We start from the raw sequence: 15,121 nt of genomic DNA on the forward strand, positions 1-15,121 counted from the left end.
CAGCCGCTCCGCGGCATGTGGGATCTTCCCGGACCGGGGCACTAACCCGTATTCCCTGCATCGGCAGGTGGGCTCTCAACCACTGCGCCACCAGGGGAGCCCCAGAGTACTTCCTTTTAACCATTATGTGTGCTTTAGGCTGCAGTTTAAGTGCCACAAGATCAGGGATTTTGTTTGTTCTCTGCCAGACTCTTGAAAGACTGTAAATACTAAACAGTAAATAGTAAAATGTGACAGATGTTCAATAACTATCTGTTGGAAGGATGAGGTAATAAACAAATGAACCAAGAGTGATATGAAGGAACTATCTAAGACTGGGACTGTGCCCGGAAGTTCAGAACAGATGGGAGCTGTATTTGGACAGGCATTCCAATGCTGTGGTCACCAAATAAAAACTGGCCTCCTGCTGATGAGGGCCCCCAAGGCGCCCTTCATGTCATTGTTGCGTAGACTGTAGATGAAGGGGTTCAGCATGGGAGTGACCACGGTGTACATCACTGCAGCGGTTGTGTCCTCTGGGCCGTGCGGGAGGACATGGGGCTGAAATATACCCTGATGAGTGTGCCGTAGAACAGGGACACCACAGAGAGGTGAGAGCCACAGGTGGAGAAGGCCTTCCGCTTGCCTCTGGTGGGCGGGATCCTCAACGCAGCAGCAAAGATGTGCGTGTAGGATACCAAGATGCCCATAAAGGGGGTGATGATGGGCAGGGCGCCCACGGTGTACACGATTGCATTGTTGAGAAAGGTGTCAGAGCATGCGAGCTTCAGCAGACGGCTGAGGTCACAGAAGAAATGGGGGACCTGGTTGTGGATGCAGAATGAGAGGCGGGTCAGTGATATCATGTAGGTCAAGGCATTCCCAAAGGTTGCAGTCCAGGATGCTGCCACCAGGAGCCTACAGAGCTGTGGTATCACAGACGTGGCATAGTGCAGAGGGTGACAGATGGCCACATGGCGGTCGTAGGCCATGGCGGTCAGCAGGAAGCTGCCGATGCCGGCGAACCACGTGAAGCAGAACGTCTGGGTCAGGCAGCCAGCATAAAGAATCCCTTTGTGTCCTGACATGTGATTGGCCAGCATCTCGCAGATGGTGGTGGAGGTGTAGCAAATGTCCACAAAGTCCAGGTTGGCCAGGAAGAAGTACATGGAAGCTGGACGTCGATGGCGATGGCCAGGATAATGAGCAGGTTCCCCAGTTCTGTGACCAGGTACATGCTCGGGAAGAGTACGAACGCCAGCTGCTGTTGCTTAGGGTCCTCCGAGAAGCCCAGGAACAGGAACTCAGAGACCAGGGTGAGATTTGCCCCTTCAACGGCCATCCTGAATCAATCAGAAATGACACAGCGGAGCTGTCCAGGGTCCTGGCCAAGGCCAGCCTCTCCTTTGCACCCTGGATCTCATCCCCTCTTGTTAGTTCAGCCATTCATCAGCTCTTCCCACTCCCTCCTGCAACAGGACCCTCCCCCACCATTTGCTGCGTCATTTCCATCAGTGAACACACCATTCATTCCCCACAGCCCACCTGCAAGATGTCACCTGGAGTTTGGTGGACAGCTCCCAAGCACACTGACCATTTCTCACTTCCATCACGTGTATCTCTATGCCCCAAGGTTTCATCTGGTCACCAGAGCAGGCTCAGCCTGCACACAGGGTAACATGGAAGTGTTGGGGGTTGGCACCCCAAGAGTGACTTTTGGCCAGTGAGGGACAGGCCTTGTTGGGTGAACGCCCCAGCTTCATCACTTCTGAGTGAAGCAGTTCTGGGGTGTGTTCTCTCAAGGATCCCTAGAAAGATGACCCCTCAGTTGCCAAGAGTGGAAACCTACTTATCCACACCTCCTTTCTCCAAACACTCAGTGGGTCTCCTGGGATTATTTCCCAAATAAACTATTTGCACTGAAGTTCTTGACTCAGAACATGCTTTGGGGCGATTTCAAACTAAAATGCAAGGATTCCAAAAAAATCTTCTATTTTTGAAGGAATCCCTTCTTTGTCCCAAATAGCCCTCCTGCTACAACTCCCCTTTCTCTGCTCCATTAGATCTCATACTCCTCAAAAACATTGCCTGTCCTTGCATGTCAAGAGCAACCATGACCTCCTATTGCTAATACAAGGCTAGTATACAGTCAGTATGCACCAGCACACTAGTCTCATTGCTAAAATCTAGAAAGATTTGGCGAAGGCTGGAATATACCCTTAAAGAACATCCAAAGAATAGTAAAATTAATTAACAATACAAATTACAATATAAACACACTTTCAAGTTTACTGTTGTTGAATGTTGTAATGAGCTTTGAAACATGGGCAACATCTGAGAAACATTTGCAAAACTTTTTGCCAGTTTGGCTACTGTCACTGTGAGCAGTGTGACTGTGTGCTTATAAAATTATCTGTGCTGTAGGAGAAGTACCAGTTTATCATTACCCTCAAATTTTGAGGTTGGTCCTGGTTTTAAATAGTTAAGATTTACTTTGGTTTTTATTGTTTGTGCATTGTAGTTTTTGTCTAAATTGTCAGTGTGCAATGTTCTCATAATTATAAAATCAAAAGTTTACAATAAACATGAAAAGAAAGCATCCAGAATGAAAAGGCAACAAAGATTGGATAATGTTCCCTTTAAATATTGCTGTATTTGTGGAAGAATAAAAAAGAAATGATATTCACGGTGAATAGCAGTCCTGGAACATCTGATACTTGCAGAAGTTGAGCAACCTGGAACAGTTTTGCTACTGTGTAAGGCTCACTGTAAAATGTAACACTTAATTTATAATTTTGGAATGAAAAACAATTTTTAAAAATAAAAATATGGGTAGTTTATGGTAACAGGTGATATAAATATTGGGTCCAAGTGCTATTCAAAACCGTTCATTAAAGTTGGAAGTGCTCACACTTAAATATTTCATCTGAATAGCAATCATGTTTTGTTCATTTTGGGCTCAAATAAAGAAAATTTATAATGGTCAAGAACGTCATTATTCAGTGAGACACTAAAAAGCATTTGAATAACAGAAAGTTCTGGGGAAAATTTCTGTCAAAGTATTATATGTTGGTAAAGCAGACAGAAAGCATTTAGAAAGTAATACAGGACTTTTAAAACACTAGTGTATGGTTAAAAGTAATTGAGACTTTTCAGTTATGAAATAATTAACAGAATTTCAAAAAATGTAATTTTGATGTAGGCATGACATTGCCATTCTGACACATGCACCTGCTTGTGGTAAAACCCATTTACTGGAAAGAGAAAATACCTTTTTAGAAAACGACATCAGGTCAGTAAAATTTCAGCCATTAACAATGAAGTTTCATCAGTGTCACTAACTTTTTTTCCCCTGCAATTTATTTATAAAGTGAAATTCAAGACTTTGAAGGTAGTTTAAGTTTGTTGATCACATGAACTTGTGATTTATTTCAGAACATTTGAAATAAAATTGGAAAAAAGTAAAAAACAGAATTACATTTACTGACTCTGAAACGTGGTCAAATGATGTCTGAGATGATCAGATGGTATTTTAGAAACGTCTTCTCAATGAAAGATAGTCACATGAATATCTTCTTGGCTTTTATACAGATATAATATAAATTTGGGGTTTCAGGCAAAAGTTACAAAACTTCCTGGATATTTTAATTTGGTTTCATTGAAGTCTCTTTGTTCAGTTATCTCTGGGTGATTCAAAAAAGATATAATTCAAATGAAACTCTTTAAACATTTTCTGTAAAACATTCTGTATGCCACCATACATCCAATAAACACAGAGAGGATAAACCAACATATCTAAAAAGCTGGGGATTGAAATAGTGAAAGCAAGAAGAGTATTTGGATCCAGATGGACAACCTGAGGGGCTGGAGCTGTAAGAGCAGCCTGAAAATCATGTCAAGCCTTGTAAATTCTTCTCAATAAAAATTACGAGAAAGAAGTTAACATTAGAAAATAATTATGTGTGTGCTTTTTTTTTTTGTAAGGATTTGGATTTAATAAATGCATTTCTAACAGGGATATCAACACTTCATTCAGTCTTACAAGAAAGGAATGTTTCAGTTGTTAAAGCTGACAATAATTTGATATATAAAAAGTATTGTTACCAAAGGGGAGGGGGAGGGATAAATTAGGAAATTGGGGTTAACATATACATGCTACTGCATATACAATGGATAATCGGGACTTCCCTGGTGGTCCAGTGATTAAGACTCCGAGCTCCCAATGCAGGGGCTCCGGGTTCGATCAGCGAACAAAGATCCCACATACCCAAATAAGTCCACAAGATGCAGCTACTGAGCCTGTGCACTCTAGAGTCCACGCACCGCAATGAAGACCCAGCACAGCCAAAATAAATTAATTAAAAAAATAGATAATCAACAAGGGCCTACTGTATAGCACAGGGAACTCTACTCAATACTCTGTAATAATGTACATGGGAAAAGAATCTGGAAAAGAATGGATGTATGTATAACTGAATCACTTTGATGTACACCTGAAATTAACACAACATTGTAAATCAACTATACTCTAATATAAAATTAAAAATTAAATTAAAAAAAGAAAACAAATTTATACTTTCCAGAAAAAAAATAACTAAAAAGTATTGAACTTGCAAATAAAGAAAACGACCAAAGAGAAATGTAAGATAATTATAGAAATGATATGCCATTTGAAAACCAACAAAATAAATATCAATCCCAGGTGTGGGATGGAAACTCTTAGGGGGTCCTCTACTAACTCTTATGAAGATGAATTTGTTGTTTGAGGACAACATAAACTTATTGAATCCTAGAAGTTGATTGAAGTATATCCATGCAGCTCTGTGGAACAAATATTAATAAAATTAAGCTGATCAAATAAATAGGACAGGGGCTTCCCTGGTGGCGCAGTGGTTGAGAATCCACCTGCCGATGCAGGGGACACGGGTTCGTGCCCCGGTCTGGGAAGATCCCACGTGCTGCGGAGCGGCTAGGCCCGTGAGCCATGGCCGCTGAGCCTGCGCGTCCAGAGCCTGTGCTCCGCAACGGGAGAGGCCACAACAGTGAGAGGCCCGCGTACTGCAAAAAAATAAAAAAAAAATAGGACAATTAAACCATTCCTAGGACTTAATCACACAGAGAGGTATTGAATATATAAAAATCTCAGACAGGGTTATGAGAGCTAGGACTTTGCTTTTAATTTTAATTCTGTTAGTTTAGTAGAAACTAAGAGAGGACTCAGCACCTTGTACAATGCTATTGACATTAAAAGAAAAGCGTTATTTTTTTAAAGCTGCAAGAGACCTAGTGACAATCACCTTCAAATCTGTCCCTCCCTTCTCATTTCTGATCTCATCTCCTGTGCTCATTCTGGTTTCTTTGATGGTCCTTGAATAATCCAGAGATGCTCCTGCCTCAGGGCCTTTGCACTTGCTGTTCCCTCTGCTTAGAATGCTCTTTTCCCCAGATATTCATATAGCTCTGATTTCTACTTCTGGCCCCTATGATAATATTTCCATTAATCAGGTAGGAGGAGGTTTTACAAAAGTAAATTAGATCTTGTCCTTCACATAGTACTTTCCTCCCAGTAATATTTGGAGTAAAATTCCAAATCCTGGTTCAATTGCTATGGAAAACAAATGGAGTTTCCTCAAATATTAAAAATAGAACTACCATATGATCTGGCAATTCCACTTCTTTTATTTCCTTATATCCAAAGGAAATAAAAATGGGACATTGAAGAGATACCTGCATCCTCATGTTCATTGCAGCATTGTTTACAATAGTTGAGATATGGAAACAATGGAAGAATGGATTTTATATAATATTCATATAATATATATATGAATATTATTCAACCATGAGAAAGAAGGAAATCCTGCCATTTGCGGCAACATGGATATACCTTGAGGGCCTTATGCTAAGTGAAATAAGCCAAACAGGGGAAGACAAATACTGCATGGTATCAAATGTATATGGAATCTTAAAAAAAAAAAAAAAGTGAAAAGAAATTCCGAATTCTGCAAAGTCTAGGTCCTGCTCACCTCCCCCATCTCCATTTATATCACTGTCTCCCAGCCATGCAGGTCTCTTTGTCCAAGATTTAATCTTCCCCAGGACCTTTGCACTTGCCGTTTCCTCTGCCTCAAATGTTCTTCCTTCAGGACTTTGCTCCAGCTTTCAAGACCCATCTCAAATCCTTCCCTCTCCTATAGCTCAGCACACAGTGGCTGCTCAATCCTCTGTCCTCTAATGACTTGTGTTCTCTGGACCTGGAGAGGAGCCTTCTCTCTGGGTCCCTCTGCCTGCTGCCCTGTTTCTCTCCTCCCCTGCCCAGGAAGTCTACACTCCCTGTCTCACTTCCTTGTTGATTCATTGACCCCTTTTTGGGCATCTTCACTGAGGCATTCCCCAAGCTGTGGACAGGAATTCTGAGATGATGACAGAGTCCCCCTCCCAACCCAGCAATTCCACCACAGAGGAATTCCCTTGAAGGGGCACCGTGAGGCATGTTCAAGGAGGTCTGGAAAGAGGAGCATCCGCCCACGATAGGGGCGCCTCCATCAAATACGATGCTCCCATTTCGTGGATGCTTCTAGTCACAGAAATGGAACAAATGTGGAATGGCTTGCACCAACCTGGACGAATCTCAAAAGCTTGAGAAGATAATCATAGAAGTACGTGTACAGAATCTTGCCCTTTATGTAAAGTTTAAAAACATGCAGCACAATTCTATACAGTATATTGTTGGTGGACACATCCTGTGTAGTAAAGATGAAAAATGTACATTGGCGTGATAAACACTTGATGTAGGAGGTTGGTTATCTAGGGGCGGGGGAGGGGGGAGAGACGGAGGAAAATGTGGGAGTGGAGAGTTGTACTTGACATTTTACTTCTTAAGTTGAATGATGAATATAGCTGTGTTCCAAATTGAATTATGATCTCTGCCTTTTTGCGTGCCTGAAATATTGCATGCACGCGCACACACACACACATCATGGTCCCCACCTATCCTCAAGGAGCTCACTAGGAGAGAGAGGGCCAGATGCGTGGGCAAGTAAATGATGGATACCACCGCATTCTCTGGTCCGGATCACTGTGTCCCTCGAGCTTCCATCCTGAGGGTACAGATGCACCTCTTGGGTGTTTATCTTTGCCGAGCACCCCCAGATTGGTTCTACCCTTTATCAAACCTAGCTCGGTGTCTACCCTCAATCCTGTTCCTCTGCTGTACCTGAGCTTAGCAGTGACCCTGCTGACTGCCTGGTCACCTGGGCCAGAGGTTTGGTGGCAGCCAGTGTCCTTCAGCCCCATTAGCTGCATCCTGACAGTTTTACCTTGCCCCCTCTCTTCTTCCTTACCCTTCCTCTCCTTCCCAGCACCCTACCAGATTCTCATCTTGTCACTCTGAGACTCAAACCCATCCCTTCTCTGGTCTCTCTGGCTCCAGGCTTACTCTTCTCGTTCAACCTCTGCGATGGCCACCACCAGGGTGAAATGACCAACCTTTTCTTTGCTTTAAATCCTGCATTGGCTCCCTATCGCCCTGCTGCTAACACCTAACATTTCTTACATGCTTCCTGTGCACCTGACACGATGACAAGGTGTTCTACGTGCTTCCTCTTACTTAATCTTCTAAGATAGGCACTGTTACCTCCATTTATAGGATGAGGAGTCTTGGAGAGAATAATCCACTACCCAGTATCTCACAGTCTTTCTTGTTCCAAAGCTCCTAAAATTCTGCCATGCAGGACCCAGAAGCTGGAACCTCTTAGCAGGGCTTGCACACACAGGGTGCTTCCCGTTTTATTTGTATTCGTTATACAGACAAATGAACTGAGGTTCAGAGAGGCAAATTCACTTCCCCAAGGTCACACAGCAGGCCTGGCTGGCGATGTGCAGCCCCCAGCTTGCTATTTTCTTTTCCTGTCTGCTTCCTTCTCTCCCCACTGACCTATGGAAGGTGTCCCCTCTGGCTTTGGAGATATTTGGCAGGAGGTGACACAGTTTTTGCTGGGAGAGTTTCCTGGGCTGCGTGCAATGTGGAGGGAGGTCTTTGTTCCCACACAAGGGATCACGAGAACCTGGAAGAGCCCAATTTACCCCTCCGTCCTTGCACCTCAGGCTCAGTCCCTCATGTCTTGTTAGGTTACCAGCTAATTGTCCGCTCCACACTCTGTCCCTGCTGGCTTGTCTCTTTGGGGAGAAGGGCGACCACATCTTGTTCTGGGCTTTTCCCTTTACTCCTGAGCTCAGGGTCATGGGGACTCTGGGCCTCTTTGGGGGACCTCTCTGCAGGGCCTGGCCCAGAGGGATTCCCGCAGCTCTGAGGGACCTGCCTAACCACTGGATTGTGTCTCTGGCTCCCCACTGCTGGGAGCAACGTTTTGCAAACATTACATCTTAATGGAGGTGAGAGTCACATGATATAAAATTAACCATTTAAAAGTGAACAATTCAGTGGCATTTAGCACATTCACAATGTTGGGCAGCCACCACCTCTGTTTGTTCCAAAGCATTTTCACCCTCCTACAAGGAAACGTCATGCCCATTAGCAGTCACTCCCCGTTTCCCATCCCCCAGCCTCGAATCTGTCTCTATGAATTTATCTATTCTGGACATTTCATATAAAAGGAATCATACAATGTGTGACCTTCTGTGACTGACTTCCTTCACTCAGCATAATGTTTTTGAGGCTCATCTACATTGTAGCATGTGCCAATGCTTCATTCCTTTTTTTGTTTTTAACATCTTTATTGGAGTATAATTGCTTTACAATGTTGTGTTAGTTTCTGCTGTATAACAAAGTGAATAAGCTATATGTATACATATATCCCCATGTCCCCTCCCTCTTGCATCTCCCTCCCACCCTCCCTATCCCACCCCTCTAAGTGGTTACAAAGCACCGAGCTGATCTCCCTGTGCTATGCGACTGCTTCCCACTAGCTATCTATTTTACCTTTGGTAGTGTATATATGTCCATGCCACTCTCTCACTTCGTCCCAGCTTCCCCTTCCCCTTCCCCATGTCGTCAAATCCATTCTCTACATCTGCATCTTTATTCCTGTCCTGCCCCTACATTCTTCAGAACTATTTTTTTTTTAGATTCCATATATATGTTAGCATATGGTATATGTTTTTCTCTTTCTGACTTACTTCACTCTGTATGACAGACTCTAGGTCCATCCACCTCACTACAAATAACTCAATTTCGTTTCTTTTTATGGCTGAGTAATATTCCATTGTATATATGTACCACATCTTCTTTATCCATTCATCTGTCGATGGACACTTCCATGTCCTGGCTATTGTAAATAGTGCTACAATGAACACTGTGGTACATGTCTTTTTTTTTTTTTTTTTTGCGGTATGCGGGCCTCTCACCATTGTGGCCTCTCCTGTTGCGGAGCACAGGCTCCGGACGCGCAGGCGTAGCGGCCGTGGCTCACGGGCCCAGCCACTACACGGCATGTGGGATCTTCCCAGACCAGGGCATGAACCCATGTCCCCTGCATCGGCAGGCGGACTCTCAACCACTGCGCCACCAGGGAAGCCCTACATGTCTCTTTTTGAATTATGGTCTTCTCAGGGTATATGCCCAATAGTGGGATTGCTGGGTCATATGGTAGTTCTATTTTTAGTTTTTAAGGAACCTCCATACTGTTCTCCATAGTGGCTGTATCAACTTACATTCCTACCAACAGTGCAAGAGAGTTCCCTTTTCTCCACACCCTCTCCAGCATTTATTGTTTGTAGATTTTTTGATGATGGCCATTCTGACCGGTGTGAGGTGATACCTCATTGTAGTTTTGGTTTGCATTTCTCTAATGATTAGTGATGTTGAGCATCCTTTCATGTGTGTATTGGCAATCTGTATATCTTCTTTGGAGGAATGTCTGTTTAGGTCTTCTGCCCGTTGTTGGATTGGGTTGTTTGTTTTTTTGATATTGAGCTGCATGAGCTGCTTGTATATTTTGAAGATTAATCCTTTGCCAGTTGCTTCATTTGCAAATATTTTCTCCCATTCTGAGGGCTGTCTTTTCATCTTCTTTATGGTTTCCTTTGCTGTGCAAAACTTTTTAAGTTTCATTAGGTCCCATTTATTTATTTTTGTTTTTATTTCCATTTCCCTAGGAGGTGGGTCAAAAACAATCTTGCTGTGATTTATGTCATAGAGTGTTTTGCCTATGTTTTCCTCTGAGAGTTTTATAGTGTCTGGCCTTACAATTAGGTCTTTAATCTCTTTTGAGTTTACTTTTGTGTATGGTGTTAGGGAGTCTTCTAATTTCATTTTTTTACATGTAGCAGGGCTTGCACACACAGGGTGCTTTACGTTTTATTTGTACTCATTATACAGACAAATGAACTGAGGTTCAGAGAGGCAAAGTCACTTCCCCAAATCCAGTTTTCCCAGCACCACTTATTGAAGAGGCTGCCTTTTCTCCATTGTATACGCTTGCCTCCGTTATCAAAGACAAGGTGACCATATGTGCATGGATTTATCTCTGGACTTTCTATCCTGTTCCACTGATCTATATTTCTGTTTTTGTGCCACTACCATACTGTCTTGATGACTGTAGTTTTGACATATAGTCTGAAGTCAGGGAGCCTGATTCTCCAGCTCCATCTTTCTTTCTCAAGATTGCTTTGGCTACTCAGGGTCTTTTGTGTTTCCATACAAATTGTGAATTTTTTTGTTCTAGTTCTCTGAAAAATGGCATTGGTAGTGTGTTAGGGATTGCATTGAATCTGTAGATTGCTTTGGGTAGTACAGTCATTTCCACACCGTTGATTCTTCCAATCCAAGAACATGGTATATCTCTCCATCTGTTTGTACCGTCTTTAATTTCTTTCATCAGTGTCTTATAGTTTTCAGCATACAGGTCTTTTGTCTCCTTAGGTAGGTTTATTCCCAGGTATTTTATTCTTTTTGTTGCAATGGTAAATGGAAGTGTTTCCTTAATTTCTCTTTCAGATTTTTCATTATTAGTGTATAGGAATGCAAGAGATTTCTGTACATTAATTTTGTATTCTGCTACTTGATTAGCTCTAGTAGTTTTCTGATAGCATCTTTAGGATTCTCTATGTGTAGTATATGTCATCTGCAAACAGTGACAGTTTTACTTCTTCTTTTCTAATTTGGATTCCTTTTATTTCTTTTTCTTCTCTGATTGCTGTGGCTAAAACTTCCAAAACTATGTTGAATAATAGTGGTGAGAGTGGGCAACCTTGTCTTGTTCCTAATCTTAGAGGAAATGGTTTCAGTTTTTCACCATAGAGAATGATGTTGGCTGTGGGTTTGTCATATATGGCCTTTACTATGTTGAGGTAGATTCCCTCTATGCCTACTTTCTGGGGAGTTTTTATCATAAATGGGTGTTGAATTTTGTCAAAAGCTTCTGCATCTACTGAGATGATCATATAGTTTTTCTCCTTTAATTTGTTAATATGGTTTATCACATTGATTGATTTGTGTATATTGAAGAATCCTTGCATTCCTGGGATAAACTCCACTTGATCATGGTGTATGATCTTTTTAATGTCCTGTTGGATTCTGTTTGCTAGTATTTTTTGGAGGATTTTTGCCTCTATGTTCATCAGTGATATTGGCTGTAGTTTTCTTTTTTTGTGACATCTTTGTCTGGTTTTGGTACCAGGGTGATGGTGGCCTCGTAGAATGAGTTTGGGAGTGTTCCTCCCTCTGTTATATTTTGGAAGAGTTTGAGAAGGATAGGTGTTAGCTCTTCTCTAAATGTTTGATAGAATTTGCCTGTGAAGCCATCTGACCCTGGACTTTTGTTTGTTGGAAGATTTTTAATCACAGTCTCAATTTCAGTGCTTGTGATTGGTCTGTTTATATTTTCTATTTCTTCCTGGTTCAGTCTCAGAAGTTTGTGCTTTTCTAAGAATTTGTCCATTTCTTCCATATTGTCCATTTTCTTGGCATATAGTTGCTTGTAGTAGTATCTTATGATCCTTTGTATTTCTGTGGTGTCAGCTATAACTTCTCCTTTTTCATTTCTAATATTGTTGATTTGAGTCTTCTCCCCCCCCCCTTTTTTTTTTGAGTCTGGCTAACGGTTTATCAATTTTGTTTATTTTCTCGAAGAAGCAGCTTTTAGTTTTATTGATCTTTGCTATTGTTTCCTTCATTTCTTTTTCATTTATTTCTGATCTGATCTTTATGATTTCTTTCCTTCTGCTAACTTTGGGGTTTTTTTGGTTCTTGTTTCTCTAATTGCTTTACGTGTAAGCTTAAGTTGTTTATTTGAGATTTTTCTTGTTTCTTGAGGTAGGATTGTATTGCTATAAATTTCCTTCTTAGAGCTGCTTTTGCTGCATCCCATAGGTTTTGGGTCGTCGTGTTTTATTGTCATTTGTTTGTAGGTATTTTTTGATTTCCTTGTTGATTTCTTCAGTGATCTCTTGGTTATTTAGTAGTATGTTGTTTAGCCTCCATGTGTTTGTATTTTTTACAGTTTTCTTCCCTGTATTGATATCTAGTCTCATAGTGTTGTGGACAGAAAAGATACTTATTACAATTTCAATTTTCTTAAATTTACCAAGGCTTGATATGTGACCCAAGATATGATCTATCCTGGAGAATGTTCCATGAGCACTTGAGAAGACAGTGTATTCTGTTGTTTTTAGATGGAATGTCCTATAAATATCAATTAAGTCCATCTTGTCTAATGTGTCATTTAAAGCTTATGTTTCCTTATTTATTTTCATTTTGGATGATCTGTCCATTGGTGAAAGTGGGGTGTTAATGTTCCCTACTATGATTGTGTTACTGTCAATTTCCTCTTTTATAGCTGTTAGCATTTGCCTTATGTATTGATGTGCTCCTTTGTTGGGTGCATAAATATTTACAATTGTTTTATCTTCTTCTTGGATTGATCCCTTGTCATTATGTAGTGTCCTTCTTTGTCTCTTGTAATAGTTTTTATTTGAAAGTCTATTTTGTCTGATATAAGAATTGCTACTCCAGCTTTCTTTTGATTTCCATTTGCATGGAATATCTTTTTCCATCCCCTCACTTTCATTCCGTATGTGTCCCCATGTCTGAAGGGGGTCTCTTGTAGGCAGCATATGTACAGGTCTTGTTTTTGTATCCATTCAGCCAGTCTATGTCTTTTGGTAGAAGCATTTAATCCATTTACATTTAAGGTAATTATTGATATGTATATTCCTATTACCATTTTCTTAATTGTTTTGGGTTTGTTACTGTAAGTCTTTTCATTCTCTTGTGTTTCCTGCTTTGAGAACGTCCATTAGCATTTGTTGTAGAGCTGCCTTGGTGGTGCTGAATTCTCTTAGCTTTTGCTTATCTGTAAAGGTTTTAATTTCTCCATCGAATCTGAATGAGATCCTTGCTGGGTAGAGTAATCTTGCTTGTAGGTTTTTCCCTTTCATCACTTTAAATATGTCCTGCCACTCCCTTCTGGCTTGCAGAGTTTCTGCTGAAAGATCAGCTGTTAACCTTATGGGGATTCCCTTGTATGTTATTTGTTGTTTTTCCCTTGCTGCTTTTAATCTGTTTTCTTTGTATTTAATTTTTGATAGTTTAATTAATATGTGTCTTGGTGTGTTTCTCCTTGGATTTATCCTGTATGGGACTCTCTGCACTTCCTGGACTTGATTGACTACTTCCTCTCCCATGTGAGGGAAGTTTTCAACTATAATCTCTTCAAATACTTTCTCAGTCCCTTTCTTTTGCTCTTATTCTTCTGGGACCCCTATAATTCAAATGTTGGTGCACTTAATGTTGTCCCAGAGGTCTCTGAGACTGTCCTCAATTCTTTTCATTCTTTTTTCTTTATTTTGCTCTGCAGTAGTTATTTCCACTATTTTATCTTCTAGGTCAGTTATCCGTTCTTCTGCCTCAGTTATTCTGCTATTGATTCCTTCTAGAGAATTTTTAATTTCCTTTCTTGTGTTGTTCATCATTGTTTGTTTGCTCCTTAGTTCTTATAGGCCCTTGTTAAATGTTTCTTGTATTTTCTCTATTTTATATCCAAGATTTTGGATCATCTTTACTATCATTTCTCTGGATTCTTTTTCAGGTAGACTGCCTATCTCCTCTTCATTTGTTTGGTCTGGTGGGTTTTTACCTTGCTCCTTCATCTGCTGCATGTTTCTCTGTCTTCTCATTTTGTTTAACTTACTGTGTTTGGGGTCTCCTTTTCACAGGCTGCACCTTCATAGTTCCCGTTGTTTTTGGTGTCTGCCCCCAGTGGGTGAGGTTGGTTCAGTGGCTTGTGTAGGCTTCCTGGTGGAGGCGACTGGTGCCTGTGTTCTGGTGGATGAGGCTGGATCTTGTCTTTCTGGTGGGCAAGGCCACGTCTGGTGGTGTGTTTTGGAATGTCTGTGAACTTAGTATGATTTTAGGCAGCCTTTCTGCTAATGTGTAGGGTTGTGTTCTGTCTTGCTAGCTGTTTGGCATGGGGTGTCCAGTGCTGGAACTTGCTGGCCATTGAGTGGAGCTGGGTCTTAGTGATGAGACGGAGATCTCTGGGAGAGCTCTCACCAATTGATATTACTTGGGGCCAGGAGGTCTCCGGTGGTGCAATGTCCTGAACTTGGCTCTCACACCTCAGAGGCTCAGGCCTGACACCAGGCCGGAGCACCAAGATGCTGTCGGCCACACAGCTCAGAAGAAAAGGGAGTAAAAAAGAGAGAAAAAAAATTAAAATATTAAAAAAAATTATTAAAAGGAAAAAAATAAAAAAAGAAGAGTGCAACCAAACCAATAAACAAATCCACCAATGATAACAAGCACTAAAAACTAAACAAAGATAAACATAAAGATCAGAAACAAGTCATTCGCAGACAGCAAACCCCAAGTCTGCATTTGCTCCCAAAGTCCACCGCCTCAATTTTGGGATGATTCGGTGTCTAGTCAGGTATTTCACAGATGCAGGGTACATCAAGTTTATTGTGGGGATTTAATCCGCTGCTCCTGAGGCTGCACAGAGAAATTTCCGTTTCTCTTCTTTGTTCGCACAACTCCTGGGGTTCAGCTTTGGATTTGACTTCACCTCTGCATGTAGGTTTCCCTCAGGCATCTTTCCCCACCTAGACAGGTGGGGGTTAAAGCAGCGGCCGATTAAGGTACTTTTGCCCACTCAGGCCAGGAGTTGGGAGGGGTACGGTAGTCATA

At 41.5% G+C, this 15,121-nt stretch overlaps 1 pseudogene; it reads right to left on the bottom strand.

Annotated features, from left to right (window-relative positions):
* Positions 1 to 381: 381 nt before the first annotated feature.
* On the bottom strand, positions 382 to 1,321 carry LOC101283931 (olfactory receptor 1361-like; annotated as a pseudogene).
* Positions 1,322 to 15,121: the final 13,800 nt, after the last annotated feature.

The sequence above is a fragment of the Orcinus orca genome, chromosome 3 (assembly GCF_937001465.1).
Source record: "Orcinus orca chromosome 3, mOrcOrc1.1, whole genome shotgun sequence".
In the NCBI taxonomy this organism is placed as follows: Eukaryota; Metazoa; Chordata; class Mammalia; order Artiodactyla; family Delphinidae; genus Orcinus; species Orcinus orca.